A 15,662-nucleotide genomic window follows, 5' to 3' on the forward strand; every position below is an offset into this window, starting at 1 on the left:
TGATGTTGATTCTAGCTGTTGTTGTCTTCTTACAAAGTTCATTTAGAGCAAGAAGTATAGATGTTAATCTCTCTCTCTCTCTCTCTCTCTCTCTCTCTCTCTCTCTCTCTCTCTCTCTCTCTCTCTCTCATTTTCCTTTTCTACTATGTTTTCAATATAATATGATGTTGATTCTACCCTTTGTTGTTTTATTGCAAATATCATTTTGAGCTAGATTGTATAAGTGCTCATCTCTCTCTCTCTCTCTCTCTCTCTCTCTCTCTCTCTCTCTCTCTCTCTCTCTCTCTCTCTCTCTCTCATTTTCTACTTTTATTAAATTATACATTTAAGTTAATTCTAACTCTTGCTAATGTCCTTTTGCAAAGATCAATTTGGGCAAGGTTTCATAGGTGCTCATTGCTTTCTATTTTCCACTTACTAACACACTCTCTTTTTTTCTCTCTGGGTTTTCCATTTTTTGCTATCTTTACAATAGGGTTTTATGCTAGCTCTAACATTAGGATTGATTGTTTTTGTAGCACTCAACACAAGGTAGAGCAAATACTCTATAGCTCAACTTATGTAAGAAGCTGGGAATACTTAGAATGCTAATGATATGCCATGTCACATTGACACTGGTATATAAGGAGAGAAGTTGTAATTTTTCACATCTTTTTGACATATCAATACATTTACAATCTTTCTCTCCCTTCTTGCTCCAAGCTTCCATGGCTTCTTCATCTTTCCTGTCTTTCTCTCTCCAATTCTAGCCTTTCTCTCTCCTCGTTACTCTATTTCTCTCTCTTCCTGCAGTCTTTCTCTCTCCTCTTTCTCTCTCCCTAGTTCTCTCTCTGACAAGTGGTATCAGAGCTTCAGTCTTTGATCCATTATTTTCTTCCATTTTCACTCTCATTTTCCTATTTCAAAACCAATTTCAGACAAAAATGGTACAAGACAGTGACTAGTGGAGTGCTGCAGGACAACTACAGTTAGCAATGACTACATCGGGAGATATCCAAGGTTAGATATGGCAGGTAAAGGCTTAAATGGCTGGACGTCATCAAATTTTATGCAAAAATGAAGGTAACTAGGGTAAAGGATGGTTAACCGGGCTTAGTTTGAGAACAAACTGTGGTTACTTTGAAAAGAGGGGTTTCTCTTTCCCCTTTCCTGGAAATTCCTGCATGTTTCATGGAGATTCAGCCCCAAGATCTACTCATATCTCTCTTACCTCAGATCTTCTTGACCAAAATCTATCTGGAATAGATCCATGACTTCAAGAGCTTCAGATTGAGCATAAGATTGCTCAAGATTGGGCAGCATACAGGCCAGAAACAGCCCCAAAAATTGTGGCGCAATTTTCGTGCTGATTCCAGCCCTGCCCTGCTCCAAGCTTGCTTCCCCTCAGCCTTGGCACTCTTCTTCATCCATTCCAGGCATTAATCTTCAGCCACATTGAGATTCTCAGCAACATTTGAAGACTCCTCAGCTCACTTGAACCCTAGGTGAACAGTCCATGGGCAGCCATGAAAGCTTCAGCCCAAGCTTCCAATTCTGGACAATTTCTTGAAGATTCTTCATCCTTTTGGCCCGTGGAATCATTTTAGCAAGGATTTTTCAACAAATTGCAAGGATTAAGCATGGGAGGGCTTAAGATTGAAGATCAAGAGCTTCTATGGAGCAAAAATTTGGGGGAAACGGGTTTAATGCTTCAATTTCAAGCATTTGAAGCTTCAAGATTGGTCTCTACCATCAGATAAGCAAGCTTCATGGATTATTTTGCTAACATTGGACAACCGGGAGCCCTATCGAGCATTTGCCAAGTTATTTTCAGCCATGTCAAGGTATTTCTCTTCAATTTTTAATCTCTCTCATTAATCCAATTGCTGAGCTTAAGCCATTTGACTGAGAGATTAAAGAATTGAACATTTTCATCAAATTCTCAGTCAACCTTTGCTTGAATTCATCTATTCATGAATGCAATGCTTGCCTAATGCATATTAGCTTCAATCAGTGAATGAAGGGCCTTAATTTGAGATTTCAGTATAACATTTGAATCCTATGGACTGAATACATTGATTGATTCCTTTGCTTACTCTAATCCAATTGATTGGTTGATTCTCTTTTGCCTAAATTGGAAAATTGTAAAGGGTAAGTACTAGCAATCAGTGAGTCACTGAATTGCATAGGTAAAACCCTTCTCCCATCTCAAGTTCTTTTATCTCAATCAATTCCATCTCATGAAAGGCTGAATGAATATTTTTCAAATGCATATCATGCTGATTGCTTAGTACACTAGCCTCTGCCATGTTGATATTCCCACCGAGAAAAAAGGTGGATGGGGAGATAGTGGGACAAAAGAGAGGTGACCCTCCCTCACTATCGAAGATCCCAAAGGGGTGCAACCAACCGACCCGGGGGGAACTTTGCCCACCTCCCGGTGATTCGGAGCCCGTGTAGGGAGCCCGTCCTGCCGTTTTATCCCTCACACAGGTACAGCGAGTGGAGAATTGAAGATTGCAGACTTTCCAACGACTCAAGTACCTACTGAAGTAAAACTGGGTAAAACAAGGCATTTTTAGGTTACCCACAGGGTATTTACAGGTGGATACAGGTACACCCTTTGATACTAAAGTACAGGTGCAGGTACTACAGGGTACCCACAGGTCCCATATACCCCTTTGCAGGGTTTGGTAGCCATTGGAGGTTACTTTCTTGCATTACAGGGTCAAAACAGGGCACTTACAGGTCTAAACAGGGTACAGGACTGGACAGTTCAGACTCTGAAATTCAGTTACAGAATTTTCTATCCTAAACCTGTTATAGCGTGCTATAGCTCATCTCGAAGAGGGCATTGTAAGCTTCGATTCGCACAAAAAAGTTTTGCAATCGGAGTTTTCTAGCCAAAGTTATAGCCGTTTTACTGACAGGGGGTACTGCAGGACTGCACTAGTATGGCAGGGCATAAATGCAAAAATAAGGTCCAGGAGGACTATGCACAGCAAATCAAAGATTCTATGATGGAAAGTACACTTCAAGAGAACCTTGAAGAGCATCAACAAGGAGAGATTAGTATTCTCAATGACGCTTTATGTGCCCATGAACTAAGACATAAGGAACGTCATGAAGCTATTTTGTTAGCAATGGAGCATATGATTTTATCATTTGGTCAAACAAAGTCTACAATGGAACAAATGGTTTTATCTCATGGACAAACGAAGTCTACGCTTGATAAGTTGATGGAATCAACTACCCAAACCAAGGCTTCCATTGATAAATTAATAGAATCCAATGCTCAGCTTATGGCAAAATTTTCTCAATTGATGCCATCGCAAACAGGATCAAAAGAAGCTAATGAGAAGGCTTGTTCAAACAATGACCCTTCAGTCCCACTTCAGCCATCCAACCAAAATGGTTATGGAGATGGAATCATTGGAAGAAGAGGTATTCCCAATAGTCAGTATGAAGTAGGAGAAGCTTCACAAAGGCATGATGACTATTTGGGCAGTTTGAACGGCGCCAATACTCAAGCTTTTGGACTGCATACTCAGCATTCTAGGGGTGCTTTACCAACATGAAGATTACAGGGTAATTCTCAGCCACCTGTTGGAATATTTCAATCTCATTTTGGGGGTTCTGTACTTAGAAATTCCGATCAGCCAGTTTTGGGACAGCAACCTTTCCATGATAGAGAATTCAAGGATAAAATTGTTTTATCCAAATTCAATGGCCAGTCATCTTCACCATCAGAATTAGAGGAATGGACTTCTAAGATGGAGTCTTATTTTGACATATTTCCTAAAACTGATGACATGAAGATACATTTTGCCTCCCTCCACTTAGAAGGATTTGCTCACACTTGGTGGAGGTATATCAAGAAAGAGAATGTACTTATTGAGAATTGGGAAGCTTTCAAGGCACTTATGGCTGAAGTCTTTGTTTCACCTCTTGAAAAAGAGAAGTTAGAACGAAGATGGTATAACTTGGAACAAAGGAGCCTAAGTGTAAGAGAATATACAAACCAATTCCTCAACTTGACCATGTACATGGAAAACATCAGTGATGAGGCCAAGTTACACAAGTTCATGTATGGTTTAGAACCATCCTTGTTAGCTGATGTTATGGCGCAGAATCCTACTTCACTTTTCAAAGCTATTGAGCTTGCAGAGCGCTTTGGAAGGAAGTATAGGAAAGAGTCTTCATTTCAGCCAAGTTATAGACAGCCAATGACTGTTTTAAAGCAAGGGCAAGTTGGTAACAATTATGGCAGCAATCATATGCCTAGTGGGAGCTTACGGATACCAACTTATCCTCCATTTAATGCTTCTAGGCTTCAAGGCAATTTCAGGACAGCAAACAGTCCAAAGGTTGAATTTAAGCAAGGTGACAATAAGCCTAAGTCTACTTCAGCCAATACAAATTCCAGAAATATTCCCATGGATCTTTACAAGGAAAGAAAGGACAAAGGCTTATGCTTCAAGTGTGGAGAAAAGTATACTCCTGACCATGCTTCAAAGTGTGTATACAAAAATGCCAAGCCAAAAATTCAGAGTATGCTAGTTCTTGAGGACCTTGAAAATGACATAGATGAAGTTAATGCAATCCCAATCAATGCTGAAAATGAAGATTTCGAGGATGATGGTGGACAGGAGTACTTCTATGATCCATCTGACTCTTTTCCTTTTGATCCAGGTGGTGATATCCCATTTGATCCTGGTGGATTTTGTAATGAGTTGCCTGCTACCACTAATTGTTCTATCTCTATGGATGCTTGGATGGGATCTAAGAACCCTAATACACTTCGTATGAAGGGAAGCATATGTGGAAAGCCAGTGTTCATCCTGATAGATAGTGGCAGTACCCACAGTTTTGTCAATAAATCCATTTTGTACAAGTTGAATTGTGTTCCCACCGACTTACAACAGCCCATTAGAGTACAAGTGGCTAATGGTGAAAAGGAAATCAGCACACAGATTTGTCCACAGGTTTCTTTGCAGATGGCTGAAAATTTTGAAGTCAAAGTAAACCTGATCACTTTGGAAATGGGGCCCATAGATATTGTACTTGGTTGTGACTGGTTGATGACCTTAGGCAGGATTACTATGGATTTCTCACAGTTATATATGGAGTTTTTCTCCAATGGACAGCTCATCCGTTTACAGGGGATCCCTAGTACATCTGATTTTCAGCTTATCACCATTCAACAACTCAAGAAAGAGTACAAGAAGCGCTCACAGATATTTGTATTACATTTGAACAAAGAAACACAGGATCAGCCCAATAATTCAGCAAACCATCCAGCCTTGACAGCTCTTCTTGAGGAGTATAGAGATTTATTTGAAGTACCTACTTCATTGCCTCCTAAGAGAGCGGTGGATCACCCCATTGATTTGGAACCCAACTCAAAGACGATCAATAAGCCACCTTATAGACTATCAAAATGTGAACGAGAGGAAGTAGCCAAGCAAATCAAAGAGCTTCTTGAAATGGGATTCATTGAACCAAGTTCTTCACCGTATGCATCCCCAGTCCTGTTAGTCAAAAAGAAAGATGGATCTTTCAGAATGTGCATTGACTACAGGGATCTTAACAAGATAACAGTGAAGAACAGGTATCCTATACCCAGGATAGATGATTTGCTTGATGAGCTTAAGGGGGCTCGATTCTTCACGAAGATTGATTTGAGATCAGGGTATCATCAGATTCGCATGAGAGAGGGTGATGAGGTCAAGACTGCTTTTAGGACTGATCGTGGGCTTTACCATTTCTTGGTGATGCCATTCGGCCTTACAAACGCTCCAGCTACCTTTCAAAGCCTGATGAATAAGATTCTACAACCTTTCCTCTTTCAGTTTGTCTTGGTGTTCTTCGACGACATTTTGATCTACAGCAAGACTTTTCAGGATCATTTGTCGCATATGAGGAAGGTTTTTGATGTGTTGAGACATCATAGGCTTTTTGCTAAGGAGAAGAAGTGTTCTTTCATGCAGACTGAAGTGGAATACTTGGGACATATAGTCAGTGAAAAAGGAATACAGGCTGATCCCAAGAAGGTGCAATGCATAAAAGATTGGCCAACGCCTACTACTACTACCTCTCTTAGAGGATTTCTTGGTTTATCTTCATTCTATCGTAGATTTATAAAGCATTATGCGGCAATTGCAGCCCCTTTAACTGACAGGTTGAAGAAAGAGGCTTTCTTTTGGGATTCTCTTGCAGATAGCAGCTTCAACCAGTTAAAGGAATTACTTACCTCCGCTCCTATTCTTGTATGCCCGGATTTCTCTAAAGAGTTTACTATACAATGTGATGCTAGTGGCCGTGGCATTGGGGCTGTTTTGCTTCAGGAGCATGGAGTAATTGCATTTGAAAGCCGTAAGCTTACTGATAAGGAGATGGCCATGAATGTTTATGATCAGGAAATGTTGGCTATTTTGCATGCAATCAAGAAATGGCACCATTACTTATATGGCAGCCGATTCAGAGTACATAGTGATCATCGCGTACTCAAGTATTTCCTTACTCAGTCAAATCTTACTCCAAAGCAACGACGATGGGTAGCAACATTACAAAATTATGACTTTGACATCACTCATACAAGGGGCAAAGATAACATAGTGGCTGATTCTCTCTCTCGTATGTGGGCCTGCAAAGTATCAGCCATGACGGAATTACATAGTGATTGGATTGAAGAGCTACAAGAGGCATATCTCTTAGACGAGGAATTCAGCCAAATCTTTCAGAAATTACAGCAAGGTCTTATGGAAGAAAACTCGCACTACCAGCTTAAAAATGGTCTTATTTGGTGGAAGGGCAAGATTGTTATTCCCTCTACTTCTTCTTTCAAGTGAAAAATTATGGAGGAGATGCATTCTTTGCCTTTAGCTGGACACTTGGGAGTTTTCAAGACTTATGACAGGATGAGCAAGAGCTTTTATTGGAAAGGACTGTGGAAAGATGTCAAGGACTTCGTTATGAAGTGTATGCCTTGTCAGCAAAATAAGGATAGCACCCATAAGCCAGGGGGTTTATTGCAGCCATTGCCTATTCCTACGGGTAAATGAACTCATATTACTATGGACTTTATCACTAGCTTACATACTACCAAGAAGGGGTGGAATAGTATTTATGTGGTGGTTGACAGACTCACCAAAGCAGCTCATTTTATCCCAACAAAAATTCAGTTTACTGCTTCTCAGGTGGCCAACCAGTTTATGGAGCATATTTTCAGATTGCATGGATTACCGCAGGTGATTGTCCATGATAGGGACTCAAAGTTTATGAGTAACTTTTGGCAAGCGGTATTTACATCTATGGGTACCAAGTTGGCTCCATCTATGGCTTATCATCCCCAAACTGATGGACAGACAGAGAGAGTTAATAAATGGTTGGAGACTTATCTTCGCCATTTTTGCTATGATGTCCAAACCTCATGGGATTCTTGGTTACACCTGGCTGAGTTTGCTTATAATAATTCCACTCATGCGAGCATAGGAGTTTCACCCTTTGAGGCTTTGTATGGTTACAAGGTGCCCCTACCCACAGTCATTTTTAACGAAAAGATCAACCCTCATGGGAAGGAAGAGTTGGATAGAATGCAGACCCTTCTTCAGCAATGCAAGGTGAATCTAAGGAAGGCTCAAGATTAGATGAAGATGTATGCTGATGAGAAGAGGAGGCCTTTAGAGTTCCAAGAAGGAGAGCTGGTTTTGTTGAAGGTGCCCAAATCCAAGTATTTTACATTGAAAGATGGATCCAGTAATAAGCTTGCCCACAGATTCTACGGCCCTTACAGGATCCTTAAGCGGATTGGAGATTTGGCATACAGACTAGAGCTTCCCTCTTCTACAAAAATTCATAACGTCTTCCATGTTAGTCAGCTCAAGCCCTATTATGGTGATCCAGTGGATTTAGTTGATGAGCTGCCACCTATTGATGAAGATGGTATCGTTCAGTACATCCCAGAGGCTGTTATAGGTCAGCGTGAAAAGAAGCTTCGATCACGTTCTATTGTGGAATATTTGATTAAATGGAGAGGTTTACCCTCTGAAGAGGCTTCTTGGAGACCTGATTCAATATTGGATGAGTATCCATACTTGAAGGATACATTGGTGGCTGAAGCCTATTGCTTATCGAGCTAGTATTGGTGCAGACTGGTTCAGGACAGCACGCTGTTTTAGAACAGTTTTTATCGTACTTCATTTTCAGAATTGAGCTATCTACATGAGCTTAAAGTACTCTTCAAGAGCTTCGTTTTGATATGTGGTACACCTCATTTGGACACTTCTATCAAAAGTTATGGCTGATTTAGTCCAGCAGGGACTGTTATTTCAGCAAGCTGTCTACTTTCTTTTGGAACTATTTGTTGAAGATTCTATGGCTCAATGGCTTCTAAAGTTCTTCAAATCATGTATATAGCAGGGTCCACTTTCCGTACTTCAAATTCAGTCCTTGTAATGATAAATTCTTCACTCATTCCCTATTTGTAAAGCTGTAAAACAGAGTAGTACTCTGTTCCATCCATCTTTTCTTTAGCTCTTTCTAGTTTTGTTTTTTGGGACAAAAACATTTGGGAAGGGATGGATTGTAAGAAGCTGGGAATACTTAGAATGCTAATGATATGCCATGTCACATTGACACTGGTATATAAGGAGAGAAGTTGTAATTTTTCACATCTTTTTGACATATCAATACATTTACAATCTTTCTCTCCCTTCTTGCTCCAAGCTTCCATGGCTTCTTCATCTTTCCTATCTTTCTCTCTCCAATTCTAGTCTTTCTCTCTCCTCGTCACTCTATTTCTCTCTCTTCCTGCAGTCTTTCTCTCTCCTCTGCAGTCTTTCTCTCTCCTCTTTCTCTCTCCCTAGTTCTCTCTCTGACAACTTACAAGTAAATTTACTATATTTTGCGGTGCCAAAATTTATGTATTTGATTAGTTATTATTTTGTTAAGTTGGGATTGATGTTTTCTTTTGTCTATCATGTACAATGGATTTTGAATGAACATCAATTCAATCTTGTCTTCAACAAATTAGCTTATAGCTAAATTCACCCTAATTTGTGTTACTTTAATTCATGCAATTGACTAGCTATTTTTCATCAAGAGAAATTTCTCATTTGAATAATTCAATCATGATTGCTTTTTCATATAAATGATTTTGAATAAGTTTTGATTGTCATAATTTTAGAATCAACTTCTCTTACATTAAACAATAGAGTAGTACATATGTTTTATATTATAAGCATTTTTTTCTCTTTTGTGTTGGGAGAATTTATATTAGTGATTAGTTTTTTTGGTTATTATTGAGGTGATATGTTTTTGTAACATATAGATGCTATGCAAGGTTTAGCTAAATTACATAACTCTTGATCCATTATTTTGTTGTGGTAGTAACTCCTTTGCATTAGACGATATGGATTTTCTAGAAGTCGAGGTTTAGAATTCCTATGATGTGTTGATCCTACATGTCCATTTGGATCTCCATGCCATTATGCTATGATCCATGTAACTCTTGTATCATGTTATCTATATGACACACAATGTGCCTTAGTCATATAATATCTCAGGTATCAATCCAAAGTGCCTATTTGGATTTGCATACCATGGTGTTGCCATCCTTGTAACAACTACTTTCTAATACCCACATATAAATACGGTATATGGAGTCAAATCAGACTCTATTTATTATAATGAAACTTCTTTCTGTGGAATTCTCTAAGTATTCTTGTACTATTCTTTCCATTCTATTTCATGTAAATAGTATGATAAAAAAAGACACCTTGAAATTGAATCTCCACTTTTTATTAATGTACATACCTATATGCATTGTGAAATCAATGTTTGTATTTGGTTATAAAAGTGTGAATATTGCTTAATGCCATAGTTTAATTTGCATGACATGTTGGCAATTATTGGTCAGACATAAAATGCTTACTATTTAGGGCTTAACACATGCTTCTTTACATGTATTTCTTAGGTTATGAAACCTAATAGAAGAATGAGCATTCTCTTGATAGAAGTACAACAGGAAAGATGATGAAGGAAATTGGATCATTGATATGTATTGTCGCTCATCTTGAGTACATGTGTCCAAATATGAAGAAAGATTCACGGTGAAAGTATCTACAATTTAGATGTATCGAAGTACAAAAATGGTAAATTTTAGCTCTCATATAAAGAAAGGTGAATTCTCACCTTATAATAGAGGCATTGGTACAATAAAAATTTATGCAAAAACAAATACATATTGCACCCACTATAACCATTCAACAAAATGTTACAACTTGCAAATAAATCTTTATAGCACACTAAAAATGAGTAATTTTATTATATCTATATAACTAATTTTCTTGTATTTATAGAGGTATACCTTGCAGATTACTATGAGTGGCGAAATTTTGAGAATTTCATAGGTTTTTTTATGTGTTACCACATCGAAATTGGTAGATTACTTTTTGAGGGGCATACAATGAATCAAGTTGTAGAGGACCTTGTTATTTTCTATGACTCCAAGTACATATTGTCCAAGGGGGATCAGGCAATATAAAACCCTTGAATCTATGCATGTATCAAATCTCAATAGTATAGAATGGCCATTGTGTGTAGTAGTAGCGATATATTTGCACATGTGTAGCACAAAAAATTTAGACATATTGTAAAAGAGACAATTCTCACATTAAATAAAAATAACTGGAAAATACAGGAATACACCAAATTTTCCAAAGAAACCATAGCCAAGGTGGCTAGGCATGAAAATGTATTGCCATGAATGGCTGAGAATCAAAGATGAATGCTGCAACAAGATACTCACCTCTTGTTATAGTGGACATAAGTACACACCACTATGATAGGTGGGAGGAATGATCCCTCGATCTTGTATTCTTCAAAATGGCAAAAAGATCCCTCACAAGTTACATCTCCACCTTTTATACCAAACCCTCACATATCGTAGACTAAGGTATTTTATGCTTTATTACAAGCCATCCCAGTTAAGAAGAGCTTTGTCCTCAAAGCTGAATTGGGAACAAATTATAAGGATGATTACAAGGATAGCTTAAAGCATATATAATCATGTTGAAGTAGACCCCAATGTCGATGAAGAATCAAGAAGTCGATGAAGAAATGACCATGTAAATGGAACACACTGCTATAAGCTATCCAAAACAAGCTATATATAAAATTGGCCATATCTTGAGCTAGAAATGTCTAATTTTCATGTGCTATATATAGAAATGTAGAGGACAACATGTAATATCCAAGCATACCTTCAAAATCAAATTTTGATGAAGATAAAGCAATTAACTTTCCAACATAAAATTATTACAGTAAGTTGTTTATTGTTCTGTTCATGAACTGTTCATGAAGATATAGAAATGTAGAGGACAACATGTAATATCCAGCCATACCTTCAAAATCAAATTTTGATGAAGATAAAGCAATTAACTTTCCAACATGAAATTATTACAGTAAGTTGTTTACTGTTCTGTTCATGAACTGTCCTCTAGTAAAAGCCATGGAAATTCCTCCAAGTATGATGCTTGTTACCAACAAGATTCTTCAATAGGAAAACCTTTCCATTTGATAAGGTATTCGACAATAATTCAGTTCCTTAGAACCTTCTTCCTCTTACTAATAATATTTTCGGGCTCATAGATGATCAAATCATCATCATCCAAGGGAGGGAGTTCTTCAAGAACTTGAATTTGGGGATCAACATACTTTTTAAGCTGAGACACATGAAAAACATTATGAATTCTTGTGCTTGAAGGTAAATCAAGCTGATAAGCAAGATCTCCAACTCGTTTGACAATGCGGTAAGGTGGTATAAAATCTATGAGCAAGTTTATTGTGCCCTCCTTTGAGAGAAGCATATCGTGACTTGGAAACCTTCAAGAATACCCAATGATCTTCCTCAAATTTCACATGTCATCTTTTCTCATCCACATAGTCTTTCATGGTCTCTTGAGCTTTCCAAATATTATCCTTGCATTGCTTCATAAGAGCCTCCAACTTTTCTAACTCCTCACGAGCTTGTATAATCCTTAACATCCTACCAAATACCCTTTCAATAGAAGCTTTAATGGATGTTGTTGAATATTTTAAATAACCCATGATGGGCCACTAAATGTGAAAAATGCATCTCATGCAAAATATAGTCTTTGAAAGAGGATTGTGGTGTCAAGTAGACTCTACCATGATACCATAAAAGGTTGTTGTGCCAATTGAAATGGGATACTCTTCTCCTTTACCTTGCTGAAATTCCTTCATCATCTTTGATGCTTGCTCATCAAACAAATATTCTTCTTTGATGTCATGAATCTAATCCTTATGTACAATTGAAATTGAAGATATAGAACATGCCCACATACGTGATAAAGCATTCACCACAACATTAAATTTTCCAGTCATGTAGGATATTTTATAATCATCATAGCTTTGAAGAGTAGCTAGCCACCTCCTTTGTTTAGGGGACAAATTTGGTTGAGAAAGTAAGTATTTCAACATACGGTGATCGCTCTTTACCTTGAAATGGTTGCCATATATATAGTGATGCCACTTTTTGATAACATGCAAATTACCAATATCTCTTGTTCATAGACATGTAGTTGATGCTCCTTGTTATCAAGCTTGTGACTTTCATAGGCTATAACTCCATGGTCTTGATACAAAACAACCCCAACTCCTCTTTCACTAGCATTCACACATATAATGAATTCCTTAAAGAAATCCGAGCATACAAGAATAGGTGCTGAAACTAATAGAGATTTCAGCTCTTGTCGGCTATGGAGTCCCAAAAGAAAGCTTCTTTCTTTAGCTTATTAGTCAAAGGAGCCGCCACATGAGCATAATTTTTTTATAAATCTCTTATAAAATGAGGACAATCCAAGGAAACCCCTCAAGGAAGTAGAATTCATAGGAGTGGGCCACAATCTTTGATATATTTCACCTTATTAGGATCCACATGAATGCCTTGCTCTCCCACAATGTGACCCAAGTATTTCACTTCATCTTTCATGAAAGAACACTTTAACATTTTGGCAAAGAGTGTGTGTCTTCTTAATGTGTCAAAGACCTCTCGCACATGCATCAAATGATCATCCTTAGATTTGCTATAAATGAGGATATCATCCAAATATACAAGGACTGTTTTGAATTAGAAAGGCTGCAATATCTTATTCATGAGTGCTTGAAAAGTAACGGCCGCATTTGAAATGTATTTTTTTAACTATGGAGTTTGCTTCCACATAAAATATATTTTTCTCTTCACTTTCATCTTCATCTGGCTCATTGATAATGACAAAGTTAAGCTTGCTATTTTTGGATTTGCATTTCAGTCTATGGTCTTGTGTCCACTTTTGTCCGCACTTAAAACATAACCCTTTGGCCCTCATGTCTATTATTTGATCATTTGAAAGGACCTTACTGTAAGTATTGTTTTGAGATCCTTTTGTGTATTTTCAGCCCTCACAAAGCTTTGTTTTGCTTCTACCATTGGCTTATAACCATTTTCTCCACTTGGTTTTAATCCATAGACCATTGGATATGTAGGCAACTTGTTGTAATTATTGTTGTAAGTACTAGTTCCCTTGCTTTCTTGCCTGTAAACATCCCTTTACTAGTTGAAATGTGCTCCAACCTTTGAAGGCTGATTAGGTAATGAATACCTTGCACTTTTTGGCTGAACCCCTATTGAGTTTCTTCTATATTTGTGCCCATACCTTTCGGTATACAAAATAGCTTCATGAATTGTCTTGGGTTGCATTGCACCAACTTCCAAAGAGAAGGCTGAATCTAAACCAAAGATGTATTTTTTTAACTTGGCTAAATCATCAATCCCTTCAATGTACATAGAAAGATTAAGGAACATATTAGAATAATCACAAATGGACATGCCCCTTTATTGAAGACTATACCATCTTCTTTGCAATCTTTATTTCTCCATTGGAGAGACAAGCACTTTCAACATTGTTAAGAACTTCAAATCCTCCCAAGAAGCAAAAGTGTGACCAACTCTTTGCATATATCTCCACCATATATGCGTATAGCCTTCGAGATGGAGTGCCACAAAATAGAACTTGGCTTCATCATGGCAATAAAAAAGTGTGAAGTACATCTCTAATTTGTTTACCCATTCTTCCCACTCCGTTGAAGATGCATTATCTCCCTTGAAGTTGAAAGTGGTAATCTTTTCTTTGTACTTTTCATTATAAGTTCACTGGAAATTGTTGGAGTGTTGCCCAAAAGATGATTGTCTCCAAGAATCTCTACTCATTGAATCTATTTCGAAAGATTTTGGTCTACAATTATTACCACCATGATTTGGTTATCCTAATCCAAAAGAATGATGTTGTCCATTAGTGGACTAACCATGAAATGACTTATCTTTGTTGGTAATATCATGAAATGACATTCTTACATCAAATCTTCGACTCTTATCATTAAATCTCTATTCATTGAATCTCTTTCGAAAGATTTTGGTCTAGAATTATTACCACCATGATTTGGTTATCCTAATCCAAAAGAATGATGTTTTCCATTAGTGGATTGACCATGAAATGACTTATATTTGTTGGTAATATCATGAAATGATATTCTTACATCGAATCTTCTACTCATTCATCTTGTTGGTCATGATTGAGGGCTTCATTAGTGTTGTTTTGATCAATGATATATTCTCTAATGTCTTATTCAACGATCTCCATGACTTGATCTTTTCTTTTGTTTTTGGCCATTATGGATAGGTGATATCAAAGATAACTATATGGAAGGAAACGGTCAATATCTTGCTTAGTATTGCACCAATGCTAATGGTTTCTTGATCCAAAGGAAGCTTATATAGTAAGGATACTCTAGATTTAGCAAGATCTCATTTTGCAATAGGGTAAATGGTTGAAATGAACTCAAACATTGCACCCCTAACAGCCTGTCTAAGTGTAGTCCCACTAGATCCCTTGTTAGAAAATTTGCTATAACTTTTGCTCTTGGAGTCCAATTACTGAAATTTCTAATTCAAATCAAGGTTTGATATCTCCTCTTCAAAAAAAGCTATCAAGCTCCCAAATTAAATCATGATAAAAATTCTTGTAATAGAAACCGTGAACTTGTCATGTAAATTCTTGCAACTTGTAAACACCTTATAGAAGCCTTGTTTCACCCTAAAATGGATCCTATAGTACTTATAGACCCCCAAATAACTAATAGACTTGTGATGGGCTGTAGGGCACCTATAGGTATCTAGAAAACACCTGCAAGTGATTGGTACTTGTTGGAAAGACTTGTAAATATATTCAAAGATGTCACAAACTACCCTGTTTGGTACCACAAGCCTTCATATCTTCATCCACTCTTTTCCAAGTGGACTTCCATGGTCCACTACCTATGGTAAGGGATAAAATGGCAGGATGGGCACCTAAATAGGGTATGAAACTCCGAAAGGTGTGCAAAATTCCTTCCGGGCCAGGTTATGTACCCCTATGGAGTCCTAAATAGCAAAGGAGGGTCACCTCTCTATTGTCTTGCTATCTCGTTCAACTTTGACCTTTTTCCTCAGTCAAAATACACATGGCAAAGCTAATCAAATGATGATATGCATGGTTGAATCAAAATTTTGCTATTTTATGATATGCAAGAATTGGTATGAAATAGGGCTAAAAATGAAATAATTAAGGAATACCTATAGCAAT

This window comes from Lygodium microphyllum, chromosome 8 (genome assembly GCF_053477565.2).
Source record: "Lygodium microphyllum isolate KBCC chromosome 8, Lygodium_microphyllum_v1.1.10, whole genome shotgun sequence".
In the NCBI taxonomy this organism is placed as follows: domain Eukaryota; kingdom Viridiplantae; phylum Streptophyta; class Polypodiopsida; order Schizaeales; family Lygodiaceae; genus Lygodium; species Lygodium microphyllum.